At 47.5% G+C, this 16,356-nt stretch overlaps 1 protein-coding gene across 2 annotated transcripts in view; it reads left to right on the top strand.

Moving 5' to 3' along the window:
* The window catches only part of TBL1X (transducin beta like 1 X-linked), a 202,228-nt gene that overhangs the window by 133,897 nt on the left and 51,975 nt on the right, over positions 1-16,356 (top strand). For both annotated transcript variants that reach the window (XM_032880225.1, XM_032880224.1), the window contains exon 3: positions 9,761-9,849. The gene's annotated coding sequence lies outside the window, so the exon portion shown is untranslated. The remainder of the gene's footprint in view (positions 1-9,760; positions 9,850-16,356) is intronic.

Here is a 16,356-nt window from a genome sequence, read left to right as displayed (position 1 = left end):
GGAAACTGTGGGCTTTGGGTGATAGGGACGTGTCCGTGTAGGCTCGTGAACGTGAACTCACGGCCGCTCTGGTGGGGGATGTGGAGAGCGAGGGAGGCCGTTTGGGAGCGCGTGGGAGATCTCTGGACCTTCTGCTCGCTTTTGCTGTGAACCTAACACTTGCTCTAAAAACTGACGTCTGTTTAAATATAATTTTTTGAAACGATTTTATATTTATTCTTTTGAGAGAGAGAGAGAGAGGGAGCCCGCATGCAGAAGCAGGGGAGGAGCGGACTCCCCGCTGAGCAGGGAGCTCAGTGCCGGGCTCCATCCCAGGACCCTGGGAACGTGACCTGAGCCGAAGGCAGAGGCTTCACCGACTGAGCCACCCAGGCGCCCCTTAAATACAATCATTTTTAAAGGCAAAATAAATGAAGGATGTCATTTCCAGACTGATTCAGTTGTTCTGATTAATTTCACCCTTCTGTGACCCGTGAAAGAACTGAGAAGCTTCGGTGAAACTTTCTGCCCTTGGGTCCTGAAAGCGCGTTAACTTGATGTGACATTTGCACGACTGTCCGGACGACTCCTGGGGGCAGCTGCGTGAAGGTCCCCAGGACCAGAGGCCCGTCCTGCCGTTTCCCCTTCGCTGTGCTCATTCTCTGTAACAAAGCGCACCCCTGCTTTACTTCTGGAACAAAGCACTGCTTTCTTTGCACGGTGACTGTCTCAAGTCATCCGGATGCAATTTTAGGTTGTCTGTTTAAATTTAGTAATGAGTTGTGGGTGCACAGCCTAATACATCCAACAGCGTAGTGCCCCCAAGGCAGGGGTGGGCACACTACCGCCCAGAGGCCACCCCAGCCCACGGTCTGTTCTTGTAGATCAGGTTTTATGGAAGTAGCCCCACACCCATCTGTTTGCGTATGGTCAGTTCCTACATTTGAGCTTCCGGCCGGAGGTGACTAATTGTAACAGGGTACGGCTGCAGAGTCCAAGACACTTACCCTTTGGCCCTGGAAAGAAAAAGCGTGCTCAGCCCTGCTCATGGCCCTGGTATTTGCCCTCCGTTGCCATGTCCAGGTAGGTCTCCCAACTCGTAAGCTCAACTTCCGGAAAGAGGAGGGGAGTGAAGAAAGGAGCCTGATTAACACAAATGATAGAGAACACTGAGAGCGTTCCATCTGAGTCCTTTGGGGAGTTCCTGGGAGTTCCTCTGCGTGTCAGAGTCCCATAATGGGTACCAGTGTGTATTTACTAAAACGCCTGGCTCGTACGCTCTTTCCGCAGATACAAAACAGCACGTTCTATGATTTTGAAACTAAGTGTAAGTGTGGGGGCACCTGGGTCGCTCAGTGGGTTAAAGCCTCTGCCTTCAGCTCAGGTCATGATCCCAGTATCCTGGGATCGAGCCCCACATCGGGCTCTTTGCGTGGTGGGGAGCCTGCTTCCTCCTCTCTCTCTGCCTGCCTCTCTGCCTACTTGTGATCTCTGTCTGTCAAATAAGTAAATAAAATCTTAAAAAAAAAGAAGTGTTAGTGTGGCGTCCGTGACGGAGGCACTTGACAGCCCAGGCCCGTGTAGCGTGCCATACTGTGCCGGCTGCTCATGCGGCCAGGGTGCCGGAGGTTTGCCAGAGTCCCACGCCAACACCCGCTGGGCAGTGGCGAGCAGGCCTAGTTGGGCGTGAAGCTGCCATGCCTTCTGGAAAACCACTTCTGCCCCAAGCCTCCAAGCCTAACACCCCGGTCAAGGTGGTCTTTAGCTTGAACTTGTCTTCAAGAGCAGAGATGGGACCTCTCACCGTTACGTTCCTTAATCCATTACCGCGAGGCCTGTGTTCCGGGTGAAGCACGGACGGTGTCTGTGTGCTCACGCTCAGACTTCTTAAGGAGCGGGTGGTCGGGCTCTCTGCAGTCTGCAGCAGACCAGGGCCGCCGTGTCGCGCGACCGTCACGTGGGAACCCCGGACAGAAGGCAGATTGCTGTCGATGTCCAGGAATCACTCTTTGTCTCATCTTCCTCTTTGTATTTTCTTCACCTCTAATGGGCCTTCCCCAGACTCGTGAGGCAGGTGAGGAGTGGAAGAAGTCACGGAGGAGAATGCGAAATGGAGCAGAATACATACTGTCAGAGACGCTACGGGTCAATGACATATGGCCAGTGGCGTGTAAGGGACACACACACACGCACAGCTGCATTCAGAGACAGAGTACACGCTTGTCCGGAGCGGCTTGGTCATTGACAGCAGACTGTGATCTTGCCTTTTATACAGTCCCACGATCAGCCTTTGCGTCAGAGTGGTACTACCATTGACCACTGGTTATTTGTTTCTATTTGTACCATTCTGTGTTTCTGTTTTCCTTTGTTCCTGCGTATGTTTGCATAAATTAAGCATTATTTTTTCTGATTCTACTTTACTGTTAATTTATTAGCTATACCTCTTTGTTTTAATTTTTAGAGGTTTTTTTTTTTTTTGGTAAGATTTTGTATATTTATTGGAGAGAGCAGGCCCACAAGCTGGGGGTGGGGAGGGGCAGAGAGAGAGGGAGAGAAGCAGACTGCCTGCTGAGCAGGGAGCCCAACCCAGGGCTCCATCCCAGGACTCTGGGATCATGACCTGAGTTGAAATCAAGAGTTGGTTGCTCAGCCGACTGAGCCACGCAGGAGCCCCAATTTTTAGCGTTTCTCTCATGTTTGTGGTCATGGTCTTTAACTTGTCACAGTCTGCATGGGTCTCTCTTACCACGTCCTGTGGAAGGACCTAACAAGGGTGTACATCTGTTCTTCCCTTCCTACTTCTTGGTACTACTGTTGTCAGACCTTTTACTTTCATATGTTTAAGAAACCACAGTACAGTTACTAATTCTGCGTTAGGCAGTTAATTATATATAAAAGAAATTTTAAAGTGAGAAGAAAATGTGTTCGCATTTGTCCTGTGTTGACCCTTTCTGCCGCTCATCATTCCTTAGCAGAGATCCAGAGGTCCACCAGAGGTCATTATTCTTCCCCTTAAAAAGAACTTAATCAGTTTTTCTTGTAGGACAGGCGTATTGGCATTGAATTCTCTCTGCATTTGTTTGTCTTAAAGAGTCTTTATTTTGTCTTCATTTCTGAAAGCTGGTCTGTCTGAGAGTAGAATTTTAAATTGACACATTCTTTGAGTTCTCTGAAGACTTCATTCCATTGTCTTCTGGCTTACATCGTTTTTGACAAGAAGTTTGTGAGTTTTGTTATCTTCCCCTTTGGGTGTAATTTGTATTTTTCCTCTGGCTGCTTTTAATGGTTTCTTTTTACTGCCGATTTTCAGGAAATTGATTGTGTCTTGTTAGGGTTTTCTCTGGTGTTTATCCTGCTTGGGGTTTTGGTTCAGCTTTATGGATCTGTTTTACCTTTTTTAACTTAGAAGTTCCCAAACTTACTTGATCTTGGAAGCTTTGCTTTAAGTAATACACGTTATCATATCTGAAGACCGGTATTTTATGAACAGACACTAACATGAACCCTTCCCCATGTTTGGGCACCATGAAAATCAGTGTTTACTAGTTCTGCATGCTTTGTAACTCCGTACTGTGTACTTGGACCATAGAAAATGGGATGATACAGAGAGCTCTTGGACACGTCCCTGGTCGTGTGCAGAGTGTACAAACAGGGCTTGCAAAAGGGGTGTCAGCCGTAACTGTCTGTGTGTGACTGCCAGCTGTGCGGGCACACTTCACGAGTAGCCATTTTTCAAGCTTTCTCATGTCTGGATGGTAACAATCCATTGCCTAGTTCCTGTTCCCTAAAGGAGAATATGGCACAACCTGGATTACCGCCTGTGGCTACCAGTAGTAAAATGTTAGTTCCAAAAACATCCAGTCTAAATGTTTTCCGTAGGCATCAGACAACATATATTATCATTTGACCATGCAGACTTTTTTTTTTTCATGCAGACTTTTTTTAAAAGATTTTTTTAAATTCATTTGAGAGAGAGAGAGAGAGAGAGAAAACGAGAATGAGTGGGGGGAGGGGCATCGAAGGAGGGAAAAGCAGACTCCCTGCTGAGCACGAGCCTGACGCGGGACTTGATCCGAGGACCCCGGGATCATGACCTGAGCCAAAGGCAGATGCTTAACCAACTGAGCCACCCAGGCACCCTGAGTATGCAGACTGTGTTTAAAAGAAAAATGTTTTAAGATGTTTCTTGTTTTTAATTTATGTGTTTATGGCATATAAGCTTATTTTTGAAGAACATCAAAGGTTAGGGCCTTGGAATTTGTGTATCATATTAGCATCTTTTACCACTAACAATACAAAAACATTTTTCCTGGGTCATAGAATAACTTCAAAGGGAAGGGGTCTCTTTGGTGTTAACATATAAATAGACAAAGGCACACATCTACTACAGTGGCAAGAATTAATACACCTAAATTAAGGGTCTTCCAAAAGTACGTTTTTTGTTGTTGTTGTTGTTTTTTAAAGACGAGATAAGATATGAGGAAATAACTCAGGCATTGTGACTTTTTTCACTTTGTGGTACCCATTTTCCTAGTTCAGTGAGTAAAGAGAGAAATGAGGATGATGGCCTGATTAATTCCCAATGGCTAAAGGCTTATCTAGAACTGCCCTATTTCTTGATACTATTATAGTATTAAAAGTCACGTTTATTTTTATAAGTCATTACCATCTTGGCACTTGTGTTCATTTTCGTCAAGTACCATCATCTTTAGATCTTCAAGCTTCCAAAGTCTAAAGAAGTGTGTTTTTAGTTTTCTCTTGGAGAACACCGTCTTCCAATAGCAAAACCTCAATTAATTAGAATGTCTAGGGAGTGATGTGTTCAGTCAATCAGAAAATTGTCTTTTGAATTTCAACACAGTGTTGGAAAGCCATTCAGAGAGGACTTGGGGAGTGTCAGGCAAACCACGGCATAGTGACCGTGAGGCGTCCTCACCCATGGGACGCCAGGGTCCCTGGAGGACCCGCTAGAAGTGCAGCTCGATGAAGAAGGTGTCTCGCAGAATTCCTCCTGCCTGTGGCTCCCAGCGGTGAGCAGGTCCTGACACCAGAATTGCGACGTACTGTGTGTGATCGCCTGGCGTGACATGGTTATTGGTGGGGCCTGGGGTACAGCAGTGAGAATGCGATGCGGCATGAGGTCCGGGGAGGCAGGCTTCTTTCATTATTTCATAAAGGATGGCATGAGTTTAAAGCATGTCGAACACACCTGGGCAGACAATAGGCACAGTTTCATGTTAAGCACTATTGTTTTGCTTGTTTTTACGATTGTTGGCTTTTTATTTTATTTTAAGATTTTATTTATTTATCTGACAGAGATCACAAGCAGGCAGAGAGGCAGGAAGAGAGAGAGGAGGAAGCAGGCTCCCCGCTGAGCAGAGAGCCCGATGCGGGGCTCGATCCCAGAACCCTGAGATCATGACCTGAGCTGAAGGCAGAGGCGTAACCCACGGAGCCACCCAGGCGCCCGTATTGTTGCTTTTTAATAGCTTCACAAAACCCAGTGTTTCCAGTCCTCTGGGACCGTGGAACCATTCTTCAGGTAGTGCCGACCAAACGCAAGCCAACCACCGAGACAGCCTCGTTCTGAGGAGCCCGCTTTGGCAAACTCTTGCTTACTTACCTTACACCTCGGGCCGCCTGGCTTCCCAGTTCATCTGGTTCTTGGTTTTCCTGGAGGCAGCCGTGCGCGTCCTCCTGTCCAGGCTGTGGCTAGCGGAAGCGCTTGCTGGAGGCGGCTCTGCCCCCACGTGTCTTTCCCAGCGCCCTTCCGCATGTATTGGATTCAGAGCGGGAGGAAGGCCGGCCTGACTCCGCAGGGGGTTCTGGCCGGGGCCTCTCTGAGCCGGCAGCCAAGAGCTCAGCCGGGGCTGCCGTCATCGGACGGTTTGACCGGGGCCGGATGGCCTGCTGCCGCGCTGGCCTCCTCACGTGGCTGGGAGGCGGCGCTGGCTGTCTGGAGGCGGCCTCCGTCCTGCGCCGTGCTGGCTTCTCCATAGGCAGAGAAAAAAAAACGTTAGGGTGCATATTGGATTGCAGTCCTCTAAGAAATAGAATTAATATTTATATGCTATGCATTTAATTTATGACCGGTAAAAAGGTGCGTTTGTCCCTTTGACCTAGAGGTCCACGTGGGTTATTTGTGTTGAAAATTTGGGCAGTGACGGAGGAAGCTTTAGGGCAGTGGGCGGAAGTACCCCCAGGCGCTGCCTTCCGAGTCTAAGACCTGCGCGACAGCGTTATTTCACCTTCTGATATTTCACAGTAAAAATCAGAAGTCATGAGGAGAAGACCTTAGTCTAAAACCCGTTCTAGTAAAGTTTCTCAGCCGTGTAGCGTTACTGCCGTTTTTGGGCGAATCAGTCTTTCTTGTGGGGAGACTGTCCTGTGAGGTGGAGGATGTCCCGTGGCCTCCCTGGTCTCTCTCCACTCGTTGCCGTTGGACCCCCCCTTCTCCAGGTGTGACAGCTGACAGTGGCTCCAGAATGCGCCCGCTGTATCCTGGGGTGCAGGCACCGGGGGCCCTGGTGGACACGACTGTGTTCGGATGTGGGTGCGCTGTGATAATCGCATGCTTTTATGAGGTGTCATGTGCATGGATCGATATCCGATTTCAGTATTGCATTTGAGAAGGTCCCTGACAACCATTGTCAAACTCAAGTGTCGCTGATGAATCTGAGTGGAAACGTGAGCAGCCGTGACCTCAGAACTTGGTGCTAAACTGGGGAGGTGGGAAAGGGGGGCAAGGGCAAAGCAAAGCCGGTCCAGTTTCTCTGGTTGCCTGATGCACTTGAGGAGCGCCTGCGTGGGAGGGTAGTTTGCTTTGCTGCAGGCGAGAGAGCATTCTTCATCTTGGTGCTTGCCGTGCAGAGCGCTAGCCGGCCGCCGTTTGCCGGCGGAAGCGCAGAGGCCCCGGGCCTCCCTGGCTCCCTCTGGTACGTCCGTTGCCTGCGCGGCCGTCGGTGGCCGTCCCGTTTGCATGGGTCGGTCGTGGAGAGCTGGAGGCTTCCACAAAGGAGGATCAAGGCAAACTGATAAGGGCAGTTCCCCTCCTGGAAAACTGGGGCTCAAACACATGCCTGTGCCCGAATATTCGTGGCAGCAGTAATCACGATAGCCGGAACGCCTGCCGGAATGCCCGGCATCCGATGGGCGGGTGGATGAGGCCAGTGTAGCCCACCCCGCGGTAGAGTAGTCGTCGGCCGCGACGAGGAACGGAGTGCGGATACACGCCTCCTCGCGGCTGACCCTCGGAAGCCTTTTGCTCAGAGAAAGGAGCCAGACACAGGAGGTATTGTGTGTTTGCACTGATGTGACACGTTGAGAATAGGCCAATCCAAAGAGACAGAGTGGACTGGTGGTTGCCAGGGCTGGGAGAGGGAATGAGCAGGGACTGCCTAATTGGGTACACGGTTTCCTTTTGGAGTGATGGAAATGTTTTGGGGCCTGAGGAGTGCATGTTTGCACAACATTGCAGTGTTCTAAGGGCTCTATACCTCCCACGCGGAAGGACTGCCTGGATAGGTCTGCACCGTGCCTTGCCTGGGGCTGAGGAGCAGCCAGACGATGGTGCGGTCCTTTTTATGTGTGTGACGGCCTTGGGGAATACAGGATATGTTGTGTTTCTTAAAATAGTTGGCAGTTCACACCAACACTTTGCAGCATGTGAACCTTTTTGCCCGTACTGCGCCTTGGTGGTGGTTCTGTCTGGGCCCTGATCACGGGAGAATCAGGGACAATTTAGGTATTAGAAGAACATATTTATCATTTTTAGTTTATTGTTTCTATCAGGAAACTAATTAATTTGGACATGTTGCATAAGCAGAAGAACGTCGCTAACCAATCCTATTTTCCCGTTTTTGTGTGTTTATAACACGCAGATGATGTTAATTACACTTACGGAGTTTAACAACGTATATAAAAGATAATCTTCCATTCCAAGACTCTCATTTGTGAGTTACCATCTGTTTTGGACCAAAGAATAAGAATTTGATTCTAAAGGTTTTGCTGAACAGCTTGTAATAAGAGCTGTTTATATATTAATTACTTATTGAATTATTATGGATTTTAGTGTTTTAATTTCCAAGCAATTTGGGGCTTATTGTGGTGACATCTGCTCATATTTTGATACTTTATGGTATTTAGTGATTTCATTATAAGGCTATTTTTTCCCCCCTGTGGTAATTTACACCTCAATCCTGAAAACAGTAATCTGCTTTCTTCTTCAGGTCCTATAAGGAGTATTGTCTTATTTTATCTCTACCACAGAAATTTTTTCATTTCGAAATGTATTTTTATTTTATGAGCAAATTCAATATTCCTTTATGCCTGCTTCACTCTGGTGAGTAATTTCTACTGAAAGACTTGTAGGGAAGTTTTTTGTTGTTGTTGTTGTTTTAAAGATTTTATTTATTTATTTGAGGGAGAATGAGTGAGAGAGAGCATGAGAGGGGAGAAGGTCAGAGGGAGAAGCAGACTCCCCAAGGAGCTGGGATCCCGAGGCAGGACTCGATCCTGGAAGTCTGGGATCACGACCTGAGCCGAAGGCAGTTGCTCAACCAACTGAGCCACCCAGGCGCCCTGTAGGGAAGTTTTGTTTGAATCGTATTATTTTTCTTCAGTGCTAGATTTTTAAAAGTTGCCCTGTTTATTACTTTTATCTTACATATCCTTATGGTGTTTTTAGAAAAATGTACTGTAATGAAACTTACAGGCCTGTGAACCCATCTGTAAAATTTTTTTAGCTGCGTTTCTTTGCACAGCGTAGCTATAAAAATGACTCATTGGGAATAATTTACTTGAATTTCCTTAAAACATTTCATGACGTTCTGTGTTAAATAATAAGAAACACCTTTACTCATAAGCTTCACTGGTGAATTTGAATTCTATTAACCCTGGTTCCTTTTTATCACTTAGATTGAACAAGAATTTAAGAGAAGATGGCAAGCAGTTAATTTCCTTAGAGTTTGAGCCTGTAGATAATTTAAATGTAGGAGGCTGGATTCATTCATAACCAAGGGAATTTTATGAGGAAGAAGGTAAACACTGTTAAGTCAATGCTGGTTTGATTGCTCAGTATTTATATTGACCGAAAAGTAGAAACATGTTTTCGATACGAAGGTTAACTTGGGAGCTTACAAACCTGGCTTGTTCAGAAGTGTGAATGGTGGAATGCTTGTGAAATTGCAATGTATGATAGCAGTAATGGATAGGTTGAGCCAGAGTGAGTCCGTGCCTTTCTTTGGCTTTATTTTAGGGAACCCAAAAGGGGGAAAAAAGATTCTAATGTTGTGTCTCTGTGTTTGTAAGGGCGTAGCGGTACACATGGACTTGCGTGCAAGGCTCTTGTAAACGTTCGTTTAAGTGATGTCTATAAAGCTTCCTTAAAGCATGTTTTCTTCTCTCAGAGGTGTGTATAGTCTAGTTTCTTGGTTGCGTAAGACAGTCCCCAAGACAAGAGCATGTCGGTCAGGCATTGATTATCATTAAAGGACGGCAGCAGCAATATCTGAACTAAAATTAATTTTATTTGCTTTGAGACTCTTGGGATTTCTGCACGTGCGATAATACGGACTGGCCGCTTCCGTTTCTCGTCTTTCGGTTTGCATATCCGTGTGCAAGTGTAAGACAGAGGATGTGGCATAAAAGTTTGTGTTGAGATGGAAAAGGGAACCAGTGCCATGCTTGGAAAAAGGATAAATCACAAAGTGGGAGAGGCCAGAGGTGAATCCTCTGCAAAGAATTTCAAGTTTTTTCTTCATCTCTCCTTGGTTCTCACCAGGCAGCTCCTGGCAGACACTTTGGAGTTTAAACGAGCGGATGCTGGGGAGCTCACTGGTCCAGAGGTCTACACATGAAGTCACCATAAAGGTAAGCAACCCACTCGCTGTGGCATACTTGTCCTTGACCTGAAATCCTTTGGAGAAGTGGCAGTGCATTTTCCCCACACTGAACATCTTCTGTTTTAAAGGGACTTTTTTTCAAGTTGCAGGTCTGTGTCCTTGCTGAAGCTGCAGGTAGTAGATAGAACACCGGGAAATCATTGTGGGCTTACATATAGTTAACTCTAAATGACGAACTTGCCTTTTACTGCCTTCCAAGAATTTTGGATACTGAACCAGCTACTACAAACTTTTTTTGGGTCTTACCAGGAGAGGATGACACCTTCTAAAACCCAGTCTAGGTTTTTTTTTTCTTTTAAAGGATTTTTTTTTTTTTTTTTAAGTAATCTCCTTTTGCAACACGGGGCTCGAACTTACAGCCCTGATAGCAAGAATTGCATGATAACAAGAATTGGCTAAGCCAGCCAGGTGCCCCTGGACTTTATGAGTTTCTTAACGCAGTTTGTGTGTATCTGCAAACTGATTTGTAGTTAACCTTGAAACTTACTAGAGCAACCTGTAGGTCAGTACTTACAGATCTAGGAGATGATAAGGTTTCCAGAAGAACAAATCAGACGGGTTCCAAGAGTTGAACCCCATATGCCAAGCTGAAACTGACGGCCAGTTCTGGAGCAGTTGCTGTCTTTTGGTAGATGGCATTTTAGGGTTTGATTTTATTGTTTCCTTTTTGTATTTCCTATACTGTTTATAGTTTGTATTTGCATTTTATCAATTTGGTTGCCTTCTTTTTTTAAGTTTTTTTTTTTTTTTAAATTTTAATTCGATTAATTAGCATAGGAAGTATTACTGGTTTCAGAGGTGTCGGTTGGTGATTCATCTGTCTTACATAACACCCGTGCTCCTTCCATCACATGCCCTCCTTAACGTCCATCACTCAGTTACCCCACGACCCTACCCACCTCCCCTCCAGCACCCTCAGTTTGTTTCCTAATTTTGTCTTTAATTAAAAAAAAAAAAAAAAGCCCACAGAATTCATAATTTTAGAAACATAAAGCTGGAAATCTGGGGAAGAATTTTGCCTATTGCTTTAAAAACTTCAGAACTAAAGTGACGGTCCTCAATCTAACTACAGGGAGAATCTTTTTGAGGTATTTTTGTGTAGAACCAAGTATGTAAAGGGGCACCTGGGTGGCTCAGTCAGTCAAGCATCGGACTCTTGCTTTTGGCTCAGGTCATGATCTCAGGGCTGTGAGATCGAGCCCGGCACTGGGTGTGGAGCCTAACTGAAGATTCTCGGTCTGCCCCCCTCCCAAGACCCAAGTATGTAAAAATAACAAAGTAGATGTATAAGAATCTTGATATTTTACTTAAATATTTGAAGAATAAGGGCATCTGGGTGGGTCAGTCAGTCGGGCGTCTGCATTGGGCTCAGGTCGTGATCTCAGAGTCCTGGGATTAAGCCTTGAGTTGGGCTCTGTGCTTAGGGGGAGGTCTGCTGCTCCCCCTTCTTGTGCTCTTTCCCTGTCTCTCTCTCTCTGTCAAGTAAATAAGTGAAATCTTTAAATATTTGAAAAATGTAGTTTGCTAAAAAAATAAAAAATAAAAATTTGTAAAATGTTTATTATGTTGAGTTTGTGACTACCTTTAACGTGATATGTTCAGCATTCATCCTTCTTGCACCGTGAATCTTTTTTATGGCCTAATAATATTTCATCCTGTGGTTCCACCACGTTTTGTCGGTCTCTTTGCCAGCCGGTGGGCATTTGAGTTGTAGTTCCTTGCAGTTATAAGAAGTCATCATGATTCGTATTCCTGCTGTTCTGAACATCTGTGTGCAAGTTTCTGTGCCGACACGGGTCTCCGTTTCTCTTGGGTGCATGCCACGGACTAGAATTAATAGGTTGTATGGTGACCGTGTTTAACATTTCGACGAACTGCCAGACTTTCCATCAGTCGGTGGTTTTGGAACTGTGGTCGAGCCGTCTTCCGAACGTCAGGGGCGATGGATGGCAGAGGTCTGTCGGTTACCGGCGTCTTGACCGGGAGCGATCTGCGTGCTTAGGGAACGCACTTAGGGTTCCATCGAATGGAGCGTACGTGGAATTCCTCCCGTGCGTGAGGCATTGGTGTTGAGCGTGCGTGAGGCATCCCTAAAAGGATGACTTTGGGTTTTTGGTGTTTCGGGAACCACAGCAGACCATGGCGGGGGTGTTCCCGACGCTCACTGCTGACGCGGCTGGTTTGTTCCTGAGGAGCTTCTGTGTTGTGGGGCCTCCCCTGCGGGTCCGCAGGCGGCCACTCTCAAGCCCGGAATGGACAGAGCAGGCGCTTGTCGTCCAGTGTAGACAACAGTGTAGTCAGGAACCGTTTCAGTAGAGCTGAGAAGGCAGATCAAGGGTGGCCTTTTCCGCCAAGGGCCAGAGCGGAAGTAGTTGAGGCCTCGTGGGCCAGCCGGGCGCTGTTCTCGGCTGCTCGGCTCTGCCGCGGTGGTGTAGGAACCGCCGTCGAGCGCACGGGAATGAATAGCGGCGGGTGAGTGTCCGTACAGCTTCGCCATTTACGGACACTGGAATTTGGACGTCAGCTCAATTTCATGAGTCACAACACCGGAATCTTGTGATTTTTTTTCCAACCGTTTAGAAATGTAAAAACTAGTCCTAGCTCACAGGCCTGACAAGGGGGAGCAACAGGTGGGATTCGGCCCCAGCCCCAATCGGCTGACTCCTACCTCGAGGAGCACAGCCGGTTGTTTCTGCCTCTTCTAACGTCTGCTTTGTGACTCGGAGGGCATCTGGAGGTACAGCTTTGTGAGGCCCATGCTGTGGTGAAGACGGAATCTGTACCGCGGTCATAGCAAAGGTCCTGCGGATCTTCAGGGACCTGCGACTTCTAGGAATTTGGGGGCTGCTGGGCTCTGTCATGAGGTGTGGTCCTGGACCCATGTATCAGCCCTAAGGGTTCTCAGTCAGAGCTCGGCCTCACCCCTGCCCAGGGGACATTCGGCCCTGTCTGAAGACCGTTTTCAAGGGACGGGTGCTTCTGACTGTGGTGGGCAGAGGCCAGGGATACTGCTTAGCACCCTACAGCGCATAAGACACCCCACCACTGGAATTCAGATGTCCCGAGTGTCAGTAGTACCAAGACTGGCAAAGCCTACTCCCTACTGCTATCAGTATTGTACTTGGTATATTGAATCTGACCAGTCTGGGGACACCTGAGTGGCTCATTCGGTGACGTGTCTGCCTTTGCTTTGGGTCATGTTCCCCGAGTCCTAGGATCCAGTCCCACGTCAGGCTCTCTGCTCAGTGGGGAGCCTGCTTCTCCCTCTTCCTCTGCTGGTGCTTGCTCTCTCCGTCAGATCAATGAAGTCTTTAAAAAAACCCAACTTCCTACATTTGCTGACATAAATAGGAGGATCGTTGGACTCTCATCTCATACTTAAGTTCATAATATTTAAGCTTTTTTAAAAGATTTTATTTATTTGAGGGGCGCCTGGGTGGCTCAGTGGGCTAAGCCTCTGCCTTCGGCTCGGGTCATGATCTCAGAGTCCTGGGATCGAGCCCCACATCGGGCTCTCTGCTTGGCGGGAAGCCTGCTTTCCCCTCTCTCTTTGCCTACTTGTGATCTCCGTCTGTCAAATAAATAAATAAAATCTTTTTTTTTTTTTAAGATTTTATTTATTTGAGAGAGAGTAAGCAAGAGAGCGAGCACACATGAACAGGGCAGAGGGAGAAGCAGACTCCTGGCTGAGCAGGGAGCCCGAAGCGGGACTCGATCCCAGGACCCTGAGATCGTGACCTGAGCCGAAGGCAGGTGCTTAACTGAAACTGCCACCCGGTGCCCGTTGAAGTGTTTTTTAAAAAATATTTTCATTATTCATATAAATAGAAGCATCAAAAAATGTCCTGTGAAGACTCAAAGAGTCCACGGCAGACTGCATGAGGCATCACTTGCTTTTGTATCTCCTAGAGAAAGCCACAGGGTTTATTTTTTGAACCTATAGAGGCCGCGTTCTTGAGCACATGACCTCACTCACGACTCCCTGACGCAGGCGAGGGAACCGGTGAGGCCAGAATCCTGCATATGTGGGTGAGAATCACAGTGTCTCAGAGGCTCCGTCGTCGGGCCGCCTGTCTCCCTGAAATTCATGGGAGGGCCTCTTGCACGTTGTAGAGAAGCCGCTTCTGATTTTTCAGTCTTGAAGATAGTTCAGTCTGTACGCTGATTGACACACACATCGGGAGTATTGGCTTAAAGCAACATCATGGGAAAAGCAGAACTCTTACGTGGAGGCCGTCTCTGGCAGCGTCTCCACGGCGGCTTGCCTTGAAATCCCGAGTGCCTGAGTTTGCGTCATAGTGTGTACAGAGGAGGGGATGAGGAAAGAACAGCCGTGCTGCCCGTCGTGTGTACGTCGTCTGGCTCTTGGGATGCAGGCTGAGCAGTGGTTTGCTGTTACTAGGTTGAGCACTTCTAGGAAGGCTTCCTTCTGGGTCTTCCCCTGGACAGGCAGAGACATGTCAGTAAATAGGGAGGCGAGTTTGCAGAGTTGGAGAGAGGACTCTGCGGCCACGTGGGAGGCATGCAGATGGTTCTGGAAGTAACCCCAGGGACTGGACGCCTTTCCTGTCCCATCAGCATCTGCCATTGATGTGCGTACGGGCTCTGGATGCAGGCCCCGGCCAGCCATGGATTCACCCAGAAGGGCGCCCAAGCGCAGAAAGGACCTTTTCTGAATGCCTCACCCCGGGGATGTTTTTTCTTCCATGAAGAGCGGCATTATTTTCCTAACACAGGAGCCCCTCCTCTGCCCTCCCAGCCCTGTAGCCTCATTTCCTACTTAGAAGCGCTGAGTTGTCATGCAGATTATTTCTGGAGACACTGCCAGGTTTTAATTACATTTTAATGAATGTGAAAACAGTTCCCGTTCATAGGAGAAGATCTGGAAAATAGAAAAGCACACACAGAAAATTCCACCCCCAGAAGTAGATGCTAGACTTTTTGGGAGGGTGATCTTCCATCTCTCTGTGTGTGCGCGCACACGCGCGCGTGCAGAACAAAATGTGGCCCCGTGCACGTTCCATCTTGAAACCTGCTTTTCTCCTACATAACGTCGTATCGCAGACATTTCCCCTGGTCATGAAATGATTCTTTTAAGGACTTCACCTTATTCTGTTGGCTGATTCCCATATTGTAAATGGTAGTACTGTTGCTAGGACTCCAGTAATAAAGTAATAGTTAGACGCTTAGTAATAAAGTGATAGTTTGATTATATGTATAATTTTGGGCCATCTGACTGCAAGTAAATAAAGAACTGTAAGCTTAGTGGGCAGTGTTACCTTTGTGGGGCATCTTTTCTTACTATAAAAGAAAAGATGCCTACTCATCGCTAAATGAAGAGAAATCCAAGAAAGTAAGCAAGCAGCATGTATGTTCCCCCCGCTATATTCCATGTGTGTGTTTTCCTGTAAGTGGGGTCGAACTGTAAACGCCAGAATGTGTGGAATCATATTGTCATAGAAGACCAAAGTGTTTGAATAGCTGCATGTTGTCGTAATGACAATTATGTAGCAGAAAGAGATAATGCTCAGCGGTAAAGCAAACCTCTTTCACCTCCGGCGTAAGCTGGTCCCCAAGCAGCTTTTAGAAAAGGATGCTGTATAAACGTTGTTACCTGCATTAAAAATACCATCCTCAACTGACTGCTTATTGTCTAATGAAAATAACCCTAGCTCCCACTGAAAGAGAGAAACACATTGTGAGGGAAGCGAACAGGGGAGGGTAGGACCCGTGACACTCGAGTCAGAATGTCCACGGAGAGACGCGGAAAGGGCCTTTTGTAGGATGAGGTCATTTCAAGCAGATTTTCCGGCTGCTCTGGCTCTCGGTTCTCAGGCTTGCATGGAGACAAGTCCCAGAGAGCGGAGCCTTTTCCAGAAGATTACTTTAAGCCATGGAGTCTTCCAGCGTCCACGCCAGCAGGCTTGGAGGGACAAGAAAGGAGACAAACTTTGTTCCACGTCTGGAGGAAAAGGGCGGTTTTAAAAGAGTTCAGGAGAATATTTCACAATGGGGCCGATTGTCAGAAGAGAAGCCTTCCCCTCTAAGGACACCGGATTACACTCTTTCCCTCCCTCAGTCCACGTGCACTTGGCTCGCTGCTCTGAGAGCCCCTCCTGCTGGCCCTTCCTGCCGTCCAGTTCAGCGCCAACTCCCAAGTAGGTCTCCTGGGGTTATGATGTTGAGGATAATTTCATGGCCCCGCAGACTGTGTTGTTTTGGGGTGATCCCCTCCCTTCCTGGAGAATGCCAGCCTTGTAAACCATTTAAGTACGTGCTATAACTAAAATGAAACTCCTCAGTGACGTTTCTCTGGCATCTGCACTTTGCACTAATTTGCGAAGGGAACCATGATTAACAGCCGTTTCTGCCACCTTGAGATGCAGTCACAAACAGCAATGCTGTAAGTAGCTCCCCTTCCATTTCTCCGTGGCTTCGACCCCAGGTGACCGAGTGTGCCGGCACGCTTGTGTTC

Source organism: Lontra canadensis, unplaced genomic scaffold, assembly GCF_010015895.1.
Source record: "Lontra canadensis isolate GAN:19392208 unplaced genomic scaffold, GSC_riverotter_1.0 scaffold68, whole genome shotgun sequence".
Classification (NCBI taxonomy): Eukaryota; Metazoa; Chordata; class Mammalia; order Carnivora; family Mustelidae; genus Lontra; species Lontra canadensis.
The sequence above is the reverse complement of the archived record's forward strand: the minus strand, read 5'-3'. Positions and strand labels throughout refer to the sequence as shown.